The sequence below is a fragment of the Ranitomeya imitator genome, chromosome 2, assembly GCF_032444005.1.
Source record: "Ranitomeya imitator isolate aRanImi1 chromosome 2, aRanImi1.pri, whole genome shotgun sequence".
Taxonomy (NCBI): domain Eukaryota; kingdom Metazoa; phylum Chordata; class Amphibia; order Anura; family Dendrobatidae; genus Ranitomeya; species Ranitomeya imitator.
The window spans coordinates 112,647,762-112,662,639 of NC_091283.1; positions in this window are offsets into that span (position 1 = coordinate 112,647,762).

Consider the following 14,878-nt stretch of genomic DNA (forward strand, 5'->3'; position numbering starts at 1 on the left):
TTAAAAACTTAACCAAAGTAACTTTATTTGTTGCTGTCAAACAACTTACACGGTGACCTATAACTTCAGTATGATTTCAATATCCCTTTACAGGTTGGTGAGACCACAAGGAAAATCAGGCACAATGTTACACACTCTGTTTTCTGTGGCACCAAATCACAGAGATGCCACACACGCAGGACTGTCACTAAAGCACAAATGTCAATATTAATCTCCCACTGTTTTATTTTTTTTTTTTTTTTTCAGGGAGACGTTAGAAACAAAATAAAATAAAATGATTTTTTCAGGAAGAATTTAGAAACCAAATTAAATAAAATGATTTTTTCAGGAAGAATTTAGAAACCAAATAAAATAAAAGGATTTTTTCAAGGACAATTTAGAAACCAAATAAAAAAAAAAAAAAAGGCTTTGTATGCCCCACTGAGTGAGAGATGGCACACACAGGAGTCAGGAGTGGCACACAAGCCCAGAGGCCAATATTTTTCTCCCACTGATTGATGTAGTGATTTTTTCAGGTAGATTTTGGAACCCAAATCAAGCAAAAAAAAAAATAGGCTTTGTATGGCCCACAATTTGAGAGAGAGAGAGATGCCACACCCAGGAGTCAAGACTGGCACACAAGCAGAAAGGGCAATATTAATCTCCCACTGTTTTATTTTTATTTTTTTCAGGGAGACTTTAGAAACAAAATAAAAAAAAATGATTTTTTCAGGAAGAATTTAGAAACCAAATAAAATAAAATGATTTTTTCAAGGACAATTTAGAAACCAAATAAAAAAAAAAAAAGTCTGTCTATGCCCCACTGAGTGAGAGATGGCACACACAGGAGTCAGGAGTGGCACACAAGCCCAGAGGCCAATATTTTTCTCCCACTGATTGATGTAGTGATTTTTTCAGGTAGATTTTGGAACCCAAATCAAGCAAAAAAAAATAGGCTTTGTATGGCCCACAATTTGAGAGAGAGAGAGAGAGATGCCACACCCAGGAGTCAAGACTGGCACACAAGCAGAAAGGGCAATATTAATCTCCCACTGTTTTATTTTTTTTATTTTTTTTTTCAGGGAGACTTTAGAAACAAAATAAAATAAAATGATTTTTTCAGGAAGAATTTAGAAACCAAATAAAATAAAATGATTTTTTCAAGGACAATTTAGAAACCAAATTAAAAAAAAAAAAAAAAGGTGTCTATGCCCCACTGAGTGAGAGATGGCACACACAGGAGTCAGGAGTGGCACACAAGCCCAGAGGCCAATATTTTTCTCCCACTGATTGATGTAGTGATTTTTTCAGGTAGATTTTGGAACCCAAATCAAGCAAAAAAATAAATAGGCTTTCTATGGCCCACAATTTGAGAGAGAGAGAGAGAGAGAGAGATGGCACACCCAGGAGTCAAGACTGGCACACAAGCAGAAAGGGCAATATTAATCTCTCACTGTTTAATTTATTTATTTATTTATTTTCAGGGAGACTTTAGAAACAAAATAAAATAAAATGATTTTTTCAGGAAGAATTTAGAAACCAAATAAAATAAAATGATTTTTTCAAGGACAATTTAGAAACCAAATTAAAAAAAAAAAAAAAAAAGGCTTTGTATGCCCCACTGAGTGAGAGATGGCACACACAGGAGTCAGGAGTGGCACACAAGCCCAGAGGCCAATATTTTTCTCCCACTGATTGATGTAGTGATTTTTTCAGGTAGATTTTGGAACCCAAATCAAGCAAAAAAATAAATAGGCTTTCTATGGCCCACAATTTGAGAGAGAGAGAGAGAGATGGCACACCCAGGAGTAAAGACTGGCACACAAGCAGAAAGGGCAATATTAATCTCTCACTGTTTAATTTATTTATTTATTTTTTTCAGGGAGACTTTAGAAACAAAATAAAATAAAAAGATTTTTTCAGGAAGAATTTAGAAACCAAATAAAATAAAATGATTTTTTCAAGGACAATTTAGAAACCAAATTAAAAAAAAAAAAAAAAAAAAGGCTTTGTATGCCCCACTGAGTGAGAGATGGCACACACAGGAGTCATGAGTGGCACACAAGCCCAGAGGCCAATATTTTTCTCCCACTGATTGATGTAGTGATTTTTTCAGGTAGATTTTGGAACCCAAATCAAGCAAAAAAATAAATAGGCTTTCTATGGCCCACAATTTGAGAGAGAGAGAGAGAGATGGCACACCCAGGAGTCAAGACTGGCACACAAGCAGAAAGGGCAATATTAATCTCTCACTGTTTAATTTATTTATTTTTTTTTTTCAGGGAGACTTTAGAAACAAAATAAAATAAAATGATTTTTTCAGGAAGAATTTAGAAACCAAATAAAATAAAATGATTTTTTCAAGGACAATTTAGAAACCAAATTAAAAAAAAAAAAAAAAAAAGGCTTTGTATGCCCCACTGAGTGAGAGATGGCACACACAGGAGTCATGAGTGGCACACAAGCCCAGAGGCCAATATTTTTCTCCCACTGATTGATGTAGTGATTTTTTCAGGTAGATTTTGGAACCCAAATCAAGCAAAAAAATAAATAGGCTTTCTATGGCCCACAATTTGAGAGAGAGAGAGAGATGGCACACCCAGGAGTCAAGACTGGCACACAAGCAGAACGGGCAATATTAATCTACCACTGTTTTATTTTTTTATTTTTTTTCAGGGAGACTTTAGAAACAAAATAAAATAAAATGATTTTTTTCAGGAAGAATTTAGAAACCAAATAAAATAAAATGATTTTTTCAAGGACAATTTAGAAACCAAATAAAAAAAAAAAAAAGGCTTTCTATGCCCCACTGTTTGAGAGATGGCACACACAGGAGTCAGGAGTGGCACACAAGCCCAGAGGCCAATATTTTTCTCCCACTGATTGATGTAGTGATGTTTTCAGGTAGATTTTGGAACCCAAATCAAGCAAAAAAATAAATAGGCTTTCTATGGCCCACAATTTGAGAGAGAGAGAGAGAGAGAGAGATGGCACACCCAGAAGTCAAGACTGGCACACAAGCAGAAAGGGCAATATTAATCTCCCACTGTTTTATTTTTTATTTATTTTTTTTAGGGAGACATTAGAAACAAAATAAAATAAAATGATTTTTTCAGGAAGAATTTAGAAACCAAATAAAATAAAATGATTTTTTCAAGGACAATTTAGAAACCAAATAAAAAAAATAAAAAAAAGGCTGTCTATGCCCCACTGAGTGAGAGATGGCACACACTGGAGTCAGGAGTGGCACACAAGCCCAGAGGCCAATATTTTTCTCCCACTGATTGATGTAGTGATTTTTTCAGGTAGATTTTGGAACCCAAATCAAGCAAAAAAATAAATAGGCTTTCTATGGCCCACAATTTGAGAGAGAGAGAGATGGCACACCCAGGAGTCAAGACTGGCACACAAGCAGAAAGGGCAATATTAATCTCCCACTGTTTTATTTTTTATTTATTTTTTTCAGGGAGACTTTAGAAACAAAATAAAATAAAATGATTTTTTTCAGGAAGAATTTAGAAACCAAATAAAATAAAATGATTTTTTCAAGGACAATTTAGAAACCAAAATAAAAAAAAAGGCTTTCTATGCCCCACTGAGTGAGAGATGGAACACACAGGAGTCAGGAGTGGCACACAAGCCCAGAGGCCAATATTTATCTTCCACTTATTGATGTAGTGATTTTTTCAGGTAGATTTTAGAACCCAAATCAAACAAAAAAATAAATAGGCTTTCTATGGCCCACTGAGTGAGAGATGGCACACACAGGAGTCAGGAGTGGCACACAAGCCCTGAGACCAATATTTTTCTCCCACTGATTGATGTAGTGATTTTTTCAGGTAGATTTTAGAACCCAAATCAAGCAAAAAAAAAAATAGGCTTTCTATGGCCCACTGAGTGAGAGATGGCACACACAGGAGTCAGGAGTGGCACACAAGCCCAGAGGCCAATATTTATCTCCCACTGATTGATGTAGTGATCTTTTCAGGTTGATTTTAGAACCCAAATCAAGCAAAAAAATAAATAGGCTTTCTATGGCCCACTGAGTGAGAGATGGCACACACAGGAGTCAGGAGTGGCACACAAGCCCTGAGGCCAATATTTTTCTCCCACTGATTGATGTAGTGATTTTTTCAGGTAGATTTTAGAACCCAAATCAAGCAAAAAAATAAATAGGCTTTCTATGGCCCACTGAGTGAGAGATGGCACACACAGGAGTCAGGAGTGGCACACAAGCCCTGAGGCCAATATTTTTCTCCCACTGATTAATGTAGTGATTTTTTCAAGTAGATTTTAGAACCCAAATCAAGCAAAAAAATAAATATGCTTTCTATGGCCCACTGAGTGAGGGATGGCACACACAGGAGTCAGGAGTGGCACACAAGCCCAGAGGCCAATATTTATCTCCCACTGATTGATGTAGTGATTTTTTCAGGTAGATTTTAGAACCCAAATCAAGCAAAAAAATAAATAGGCTTTCTATGGCGCACTGAGTGAGAGATGGCACACACAGGAGTCAGGAGTGGCACACAAGCCCTGAGGCCAATATTTTTCTCCCACTGATTGATGTAGTGATTTTTTCAGGTAGATTTTAGAACCCAAATCAAGCAAAAAAATAAATAGGTTTTCTATGGCCCACTGAGTGAGAGATGGCACACACAGGAGTCAGGAGTGGCACACAAGCCCTGAGACCAATATTTTTCTCCCACTGATTGATGTATTGATTTTTTCAGGTAGATTTTAGAACCCAAATCAAGCAAAAAAATAAATATGCTTTCTATGGCCCACTGAGTGAGAGATGGCACACACAGGAGTCAGGAGTGGCACACAAGCCCTGAGGCCAATATTTTTCTCCCACTGATTGATGTAGTGATTTTTTCAGGTAGATTTTAGAACCCAAATCAAGCAAAAAAATAAATAGGCTTTCTATGGCCCACTGAGTGAGAGATGGCACACACAGGAGTCAGGAGTGGCACACAAGCCCAGAGGCCAATATTTATCTCCCACTGATTGATGTAGTGATTTTTTCAGGTAGGATTTAGAACCCAAATCAAGCAAAAAAATAAATAGGCTTTCTATGGCCCACTGAGTGAGAGATGGCACACACAGGGATGGCACTCTAGCAGAAATGCCAATCTTAATCTCCCACAAAAAAAACAAAAAAACAGGGACTGTCCTACAATTACTATCTCCCTGCAGTAATCTCAGCCAGGTATGGCAGGCAGCAATAAGGAGTGGACTGATGCACAAATTAAATAAAAAGTGTGGACAAACAAACAAGATAGCTGTGCAGAACAACAGGATTTGTGCTTTGAAAAAAGCAGTTGGTTTGCACAGCGGCGTACACACAGCAATGCAGCTATCACGGAGCCTTCTAGGGCAGCCCAATGAGCTACAGCACTGAGAAAAAAAAAATGTAGCTTCCACTGTCCCTGCACACCGAAGGTGGTGTTGGACAGTGGAAATCGCTACAGCACAAGCGGTTTGGTGGTTAATGGACCCTGCCTAACACTATCCCTGCTTCTGACGAAGCGGCAGCAACCTCTCCCTAAGCTCAGATCAGCAGCAGTAAGATTGCGGTCGGCGGGAACGCCCCTTTATAGCCCCTGTGACGCCGCAGACAGCAAGCCAATCACTGCAATGCCCTTCTCTAAGATGGTGGGGACCAGGACCTATGTCATCACGCTGCCCACACTCTGCGTCCACCTTCATTGGCTGAGAAATGGCGCTTTTCGCATCATTGAATCGCGACTTTGGCGCGAAAGTCGCGTACCGCATGGCCGACCCCGCACAGGGGTCGGATCGGGTTTCATGAAACCCGACTTTGCCAAAAGTCGGCGACTTTTGAAAATGAACGACCCGTTTCGCTCAACCCTATACGGCAGATCACAAAGTTTTAGAATGCTAAAGCATTAAATGGGTTATCTGGCCTAAAACAGCGACAAGTGAAGTGGTGTCTAGTCAGCATGTGATCACAAGTCTGCAATTATAACACTATCATAATTCAACATGCAAACTTTTCTTCATAGACTGGACTACCGATTTAAGGGTTATTTCATAGAAGCTTAGAGGCCTAGACAAACCATTGAAAATCATTTCAATAGCTTTATCCCCCTTCTATTACCAAAAACAAAAAGGGAACCACAGAGCAAGGTACCAATAAATATAATCACTTTTACTAGTGGGGAGTACAAGACAAAAATAGTAATTAAAATATATATAGAAAATGACAACAGGGAAAGTGACACCTAAGTGCCATGTCCAGCAAAGATATAATACGAAATGTAAGGAGGTATAACACAAGTAAAGAGCATAAACCCAATAAGGGAGAAAGCACTAGAGCAAAATTAGCAGACTTTTAAAGACTAGATGGCGGCTCACACAGATATGCAAGTGCAAAAGCTAAGTCCATAAACATAATATGCCAATAGAATTAATAAGGTAAGACGTGTGACGCCATTGGTAATGTTGCCGTGCTAGATGTTGGCAATGTTACCCCAGACAAAAAGTCCCTGAGTCAGTAATGCACATACAAAAAGGTATGAGGTAATAAAGGGGATACTGACCTATATGCCAGACATGGGAGAAGCCCCGACGTGCATTTCGCTAACAATGCTTCCTCGGGGGGGGGGGGGGGGGGGGGGGAGGCGTGCCATCTTTTGACTAGCACTTGCTTATTACTATGATTTTTTACAACAGAATATTTTTGATCTCACTGTGCTCTTTCGTGTCTTCAAGCTTCTTGGTGGTGTGTGTGAACATGTTCCTACGGACTTGTTCAATGTGCAAGTAGCCCATGTGTTTCTGGTTCTAAGGTTTGAAACTCTGGAGTTACTGAGTCAGCAGATAACTAGCGAGCGACTCTGCTCTGAAACTTAAAGTGTTGTGCCACTTCATGGCTAAGTTGCGTTAGTTGCTAAAAGCTTCACATTTGAAATGATACCACTTGCAGTTAATTGTGAAATATTTAGGTGGGAAAAAAGTTCCTAAACTTACATTTTGCCACAATAACACTATTCTCATTTTTAATATGGTCCTTAGAATGACCCTTTCTTTCATAAACATTTATAAAGGCAAACTGCAGAGCTGGATTGATTTTTTTTTATACGTTTGATCATGGGACTAAAAACAGATTTATTTGAAGAGATCAATCTGCTCATTTCTATTTGGAATATATAATTAACTGCTCATTATTACAAATAGCAATAGGAAAAACACTTAAGTTGAAGTGTGGTGTACTATGCAAGTGCTGAGAAACTTTGAAAATAAGAGTCTAGTTTCAGTCTGTAAATAATAATTATACAACTATTTGATTGACTTGGAGATGCAGGACCTGTAAAGTTATTGTGACTGTGAATTGATTGATCTGAGACTTACAGCAGTAACAGCACCTTCATAATGGCATTTTTTTATTCCTCAATATTTAGAATTGAGAGTCCTCAGTGGTTGATACCTTTTAATGGCTAACTGAAAAGATGGTATCAAATTGCAAGCTTTCAAGACTACACAGGTCTCTTCATCAGGCAAAGACTAAAACAAATTCTGAAGAATCACATATTTATGCACAACATAGTATTTTCCTATACTATGTTGTGCATAAATATGTGATTCTTCAGAATTTGTTTTAGTCTTTGCCTGATGAAGAGACCTGTGTAGTCTTGAAAGCTTGCAATTTGATACCATCTTTTCAGTTAGCCATTAAAAGGTATCAACCACTGAGGACTCTCAATTCTAAATATTTTTCTATCCACTGGCTAACACGGTACCAAGATATATTTTATTCCTCACACACTTCAAACAGGAAGGACAATTCCATAACACTGTCCTAATTTTGCTACTAAAGAAAAATCCTGAAACCAAGGCTTGGGTGTAAAAAAAAAGTGCTTCCTGTCTTGTGAGAAGAACAAGATTTTTTTTTTTCTTTCGAAAATGGGACATTGTATGTGGATAATTTTTAAGTGATAGTACTATTATTTCAGAGGGCATAGTGTGTCACAGAATAATACTCAGAGGCATAGTGTGTACAAGTATTTATGAATAATATATTGGTATGGACCTCAAGATACAAGGGTAGCAAACAAGATATTGTGTGGCTGCTTGAATATTTTGTGGTTCGTTTGAGTTGGATAAAGAAGGAGAAAAGGATTTTTTTTAAACTGAGAAGACATTATTTGTAAATCACTGGATGTAAAGTAAATGTTTATTCTGGCTCTTATTCCATTTAATTAGAACCGCAGCCACTGTAAAGTCGGAAGCTTTTCTTGTTTATGAAACAACAGATCTTAGTGTATCTCATTAGCAGTGTTTAGGTCATCTAAAAGCTATAGCTCCACATAGAGCAATGTTCTATAACATGCTTTAAACTGACTTGGCAGCTGGATTATTTATTATTATTAGAGTAAAAGAGCATTTGTATGCTACGCCACGTGCATTACTGAAGTGACAAATCTTTGATTCCACTCCTAACTTAAAGCGTTTATAATAAGTTATAAACACATAGAACATAGTTTGTGTTCCCTATTGCGATTCAGATAAATTTGGAATTGCTGATTGGGTGCAGCTGAGAAACATTGCAGCACTTGCTTCATCACCTTGACATCTAAGCCAGAGGTCCCCAACTCCAGTCCTCAAGGCCCACCAACATGTCATGTTTTCAGGATTTCCTTAGTCTTGCCCAGGTAATAATTGCATCACCTGTGCAATGCAAAGGAAATCCTGAAAACATGACCTGTTGGTGGGCCTTGAGGACTGGAGTTGGGGACCTCTGATCTAAGCTATATAAATCATGTTTTTTTCCCACTTGACACAAGCCCCAGCATGCTAAGCTCTGTATAACACCACCCACAGCTCTGACTGACACAGAGTTGGAGGCACAAGACATCAATCACGTAGTGATAATCTCCTGCTCATAAGATATTTATTTTATTAAAACAGCAACACACAGGCAAGTAAGTGTAACATCATTGCAGTTAAGTTCTTGGCCCCTACATTATGCTGCTGTCAGACGACATAACAAAAATGTGATGACAGATTACTTTTACTGTCAATTACATTTATGTAAAACTTTTTCTTAAATTCAAACAATATGCAATTGACTTTTTGTAAATCTGCTAAAATGGTCTTTGCAATTTAATATTATTTTTTTCAAGAAAAAGCATGTTTTCTCAAAATACATTGCACTTATCACATCTTCTGTTACATCATAGCTAATCAGAAGGGATTATCATAGCCTGTAGAAAAGCTAAAGCAGTAAATGCAGCTGCCATTTTGGGTAAATCTGGATTGCGCAAGGACATCACAGCACACAGCTTGGCCATGGAGGTTAGTTAAAGCCATACAACAATGAAAAACCTTTAGTATGTGATAGCACAGCACTAAAAACATTTAATATTCAAGGAAAAGAGCATAATACATATTTAACTCATATGGATGAAACCATTAGCATCACAGAGTTGAAGCTGTTTTGTAGGGATATGCAGGACTAATCAACAATTGGAAACTTTCACATGCAGTTAATGCTGCACAAAAGGGGTCACACGAGATACTGAAAGCAAAGTCTCATATACATTTGTCACTCAGAAACATGTTGTTAGGAGTCGAGTTTCCTCTGCTGCACAGGGGAAATCTCGATCCGTCTCCACTGCGGTCTCCCATTCTCCTCCAGCCGCAGTGGAGTCTGCTCAGCAGGGACGTCGATCCCAGCGTCTCGCTCAGTCTGACTCTGTGCGAAGAGTTGCTGCTGCTTTTCCTGCTTCTGCCATTAAGGTCAGTGCTGGGCAGCGGCGAGTGGACGTTTCTGGATCTAAGTCCTTGTTTGCACGCACTGAGCATGCCCAGGGCAAGTTCTCCTGTTGGAGATCGAGGGTCACATGCTCAGGTACTGCAGCACATCCCATTGGTCCTTTTGGCAGGTCTTGGAAGGGCAAAAGTTCTGTAGCCACTTCCTGTGCTGCAACTATATAAACTGCGCATGACCGCACGGCCATGCGCTAGTATTGTCTTGTAAATATGTGTGTGTGTTGTGAGTGAAAGTCGCTCTTTAAATAACCCTCCCTATTGAATGTCTGTTCGCGGAAGGTGTATGTTTGCTAATCTAGCGCCCGACTTATCCAACAGCACGAAACACACATTGCAGCGTCCTCTTGCTGTGTCCGCCTGTACGGCGCCGTGCGCTTGCCTTGCGCTTTCCATACCCAAGCCAGTGTGGTTGGTGGCGTCCGTCAGTGCGGCATTGCTCGCACTCCTGTGCATTCATATATTTATATTTAGTTACCTTACACACCCAGTTGCGGTGTAGTGCCAGCGAGGGTCTAATCGGACTTCAATCCCAGTTGGGGTTAAGTACGCTGACTACTCGCTCGCGCTTTAGGTGCGGTACCGCGATCCTGTGACGCAACAGGATTGCTCCCTTCACGCTGGGTGAGGTTGAACCCACGTGTATATACTTTAGTGTACCGTCATATAGCCTGTATTTACTAGCAGCAGGTTTTCACCTGCACGGTGGACCCCGGACTGCGAACGCATCTGTATCATCTTTCTTGGTGCGTTCCGCCAGTCCTAACATAATACTAGCGCCAGGGTCTGGCTAGTAAATGATGGACGATCAGCATTCACAGCGGTACATCCAGCAGCTGGAGGGAAGGTTGGCGGCTCTTGAGCGTTCAACCTCAGCTGTGGATGTCACTGCTGTCGCTGTACAGGCTGCTAGTGTTGCTGCAGCCACCTTGTCCACTGCCGCTCCTGTCCCGACTGTAACTCGCCTCCCGCTTCCAGAGAAATTCTCTGGTGACAGTAAGTCTTGTAGGGGTTTCGTGAGTCAGTGCTCTATCCATCTTGAGCTTCTGGCCTCTCGTTTCCCTACAGAGCGGGCTAAGGTGGGATTTATAGTGTCTCTTCTGTCGGACAGAGCGTTGCAGTGGGCTACGCCGCTATGGGAGCGTAGCGATCATGTGGTGCAGAGTGCTCCGTTGTTTCTGAGCACTCTGAAACAGGTCTTTTTGGGACCTCGTGTCACCCATGATACAGCGCTCCAATTGTTGGCATTGACTCAGGGCTCGTCCTTGGTCAGTCATTTTGCCGTCCACTTCCGCACCTTAGCATCTGAGCTGGAGTGGTCGGATAAAGCCCTCATTCCAATATTTTGGAGGGGGCTGGCTGACCACGTTAAGGACGCCCTGGCCACTAGGGAGATTCCCGCCACACTGGAGGAATTAATAACTCTATCCACTCGAATTGATCTCCGTTTTCACGAGCGGAAGTTAGAGCGAGCCCAGTGTAGGCAGAGGTTTCGGCTGGCTCCCACCTTCGCCAAACCTTTGGAATCTCCAGACCAGGCTCCTGAGCCCCATGAGCCTGTGGTAGAGTCTCGAGCAGGATCTAAGTCCCGGACCGCTCGTGCACTCCAGATATGTCATCTTTGCCAACAGTCGGGACATCTTGCCTCCAGATGTCTCCAGCGGTCGAGGAAACGTCAGCGTCTAGTGGTAGTTGGTGGAGGTGCACTAGACACGGCGACGTTTGCCTCCAAATTGTCCTTTAAGGGGACAATAACATTGGGCTCATCCTCTCACTCGGTGGAACTCTGCGTGGATTCTGGGGCGGAGGGCAATTTTATGTCTTCAGCCTTCGCCCAACGTCACGCAATTCCTCTGGTCATGCTATCTCAACCAGTAACGGTACGAGTGGTGAATGGGTCGACACTGCCCACACAGATTACACATCAAACTATCCCTTTCACTCTGTCCATGTCACCATCTCATCAGGAGATTATATCTCTACTCGTCATTCCTAAGGGAATTGATGAGGTTCTCTTGGGGATACCTTGGTTACGGTACCACTCTCCTCACATCGAGTGGTCCTCAGGCAGAATTCTGGGATGGGGTGAATCTTGTGGGAACAGGTGTCATCGAGAGTGCGTTCAGGTTAGTACTACAGAGGTACCCGCAGATCTCTCCTCTCTCCCCAAGCAATATTGGTCTTATGCAGACGTGTTCTCCAAAAAGGCAGCGGAGACTCTTCCGCCCCATCGCCCCTATGACTGTCCTATCGATCTCTTGCCTGGTGCTGAGCCTCCCCGGGGTCGAGTCTATCCATTATCTCTCCCGGAAACGGAGGCAATGTCTCAGTACATACAAGAGAATCTGGCAAGAGGGTTCATCAGGAAGTCAGTGTCACCTGCTGGGGCAGGGTTCTTTTTCGTGCAGAAGAAGAATGGAGAACTACGTCCATGCATAGACTACAGGGGTCTTAATGCTATCACAGTTAAGAACAAGTACCCTTTGCCGTTGATATCTGAGCTTTTCGATAGGCTTCGGGGAGCTAGAGTGTTTACTAAACTAGATCTGCGGGGGGCTTATAATCTGATTCGCATCCGTGAGGGGGACGAGTGGAAAACGGCATTTAACACCAGAGATGGGCACTATGAGTATCTGGTGATGCCCTTCGGGCTCTGTAATGCACCTGCCGTTTTCCAAGACTTTGTCAACGACATCTTCCGGGATATGCTTTCCACCTCGGTGGTAGTCTATCTGGATGATATTCTCATCTTTTCTCCTGATATTGACTCCCACCGGAGAGATGTTGGCAAAGTCTTCGACCTCCTACGGGCAAACTCTCTTTATGCGAAGTTGGAGAAGTGTGTGTTTGAGCAGGAGTCCTTACCTTTCCTGGGCTATATCATCTCCGCCCAGGGATTGGCTATGGATCCTGCCAAACTACAGGCTGTGATGGACTGGCAAGAACCCCATTCTCTTAAAGCGGTGCAGCGCTTTATGGGGTTCATAAACTATTACCGCCAGTTCATTCCCCACTTCTCAACTCTGGTGGCTCCCTTGGTAGCCCTCACCAAGAAGGGAGCGAACCCCAAATTGTGGTCGGAAGAGGTCTCCAAGGCCTTCACTTCTATTAAGTCCCACTTTGCTAGCGCTCCCATCTTACATTGTCCCGATGTGGATAAGCCTTTCCTAATGGAGGTGGATGCCTCGTCCGTTGGTGCTGGAGCAGTCCTCTACCAAAAGGATGCTCAAGGTCGGAAGCATCCATGCTTCTTCTTCTCTAAGACCTTCACGCCAGCGGAGAGGAACTACTCCATCGGGGACAGGGAGTTGCTAGCAATGAAGTTGGCCTTTTCGGAGTGGAGACACCTTCTGGAAGGTGCGCGGTTTCCCTTCCAAGTTTACACGGACCACAAAAATTTGGTCTATTTGCAGACAGCTCAGCGGCTAAATTCTCGCCAGGCCAGATGGTCCCTGTTCTTCTCCCGGTTCCACTTTTCTCTTCATTATCTCGCCGGGGAGAAGAATATCCGTGCTGACGCTCTCTCTCGCTCCCTTATGTCAACTGAGGAGGAGGAAGAGGAGCCTCGGCTTATTGTCCCTTCCGAGAGCCTGAGAACCGTGGCGCCGGTTTCGCTAGAGTCTGTGCCTCCGGGCAAGACTTTTGTGCCCATTAATTTGCGACCGGAGGTTCTCTCTTGGGCTCATTCGTCCAGGGTGGGTGGACACTTTGGGACAAAGAGGACATCTGAGCTACTGGCGAGGACGTACTGGTGGCCGCATATGGTCCGGGATGTCAGGGATTATGTTCTGGCGTGTGTCTCCTGTGCCAAAAATAAATATCCGCGTCAAAGACCAGCTGGTTTGCTCTATCCCCTGCCGGTGGCAGATAGGCCCTGGGAGATGGTCGGGATGGACTTTGTTGTGGGTTTGCCCAAGTCTCGCGGCTGTACCATCATTTGGGTCATCACCGATCATTTCTCAAAAATGGTGCATTTGGTGCCGCTACCACGGTTACCTTCTGCACGGGCCTTGGCAGCGTTGTTCATTAGACATATCTTCCGCCTGCATGGTATGCCAGACAAAATTGTCAGTGACCGGGGTCCCCAGTTTGCGTCTCGGTTCTGGAGAGAGCTCTGTCGTCTTCTCAGTATTGAGTTGAATCTCTCGTCCGCTTATCATCCCGAGACGAATGGGTTGGTAGAGAGGGCCAACCAGACCTTGGTCACATACCTGCGACATTTTGTTTCAGCCAGGCAGGATGACTGGGCATCCTTGCTATCATGGGCAGAGTTTGCACTGAACAACGCCGTAGCCGACTCCACTGGACAAACCCCATTCTTCCTCAACTATGGTCAGCATCCACGGGTACCTGTGCCTATGCCCGTGTCTTCCGCCGACTCCAGGGTGGCAGACTGGGCTGTGGAGGCACGGGATATTTGGGACCGCACTCAGGATGCCATTCAGGCCTCTAAGGAGAGAATGAGGTCCTCCGCCGATGCTCATCGTCACCCCGCTCCGACCTTTGCTCCTGGCGACTTGGTGTGGCTCTCCGCCCGTAACATCAGGCTGCAAGTTGAGTCCACTAAATTTGCTCCTCGCTACTTGGGCCCATTCAAGGTCCTCGAGCAGGTTAATCCTGTGGTCTATCGTTTGGCCCTTCCGCCACACCTGGGTATCACCGACACCTTTCATGTGTCCCTCTTGAAACCCATGTATATGTCCCGGTTCTCCGAGTCATCTGCTGGGACATCGGGTTCGTCTACGGACGATTATGAGGTGAACGCTATTTTGGGGTGCAAGGTGGTGCGTGGTAAAAAATTTTATTTGGTGGACTGGAAGGGTTATGGTCCCGAGGACAGGTCCTGGGAGCCTGTTGAGCACATTCGGGCTCCGCAGCTCATTGCTGCCTTCGAACGTAGCGAGGCCCAAGGAGGGGGGGGCCCTAGGAGAAGGGGTAATGTTAGGAGTCGAGTTTCCTCTGCTGCACAGGGGAAATCTCGATCCATCTCCACTGCGGTCTCCCATTCTCCTCCAGCCGCAGTGGAGTCTGCTCAGCAGGGACGTCGATCCCAGCGTCTCGCTCAGTCTGACTCTGTGCGAAGAGTTGCTGCTGCTTTTCCTGC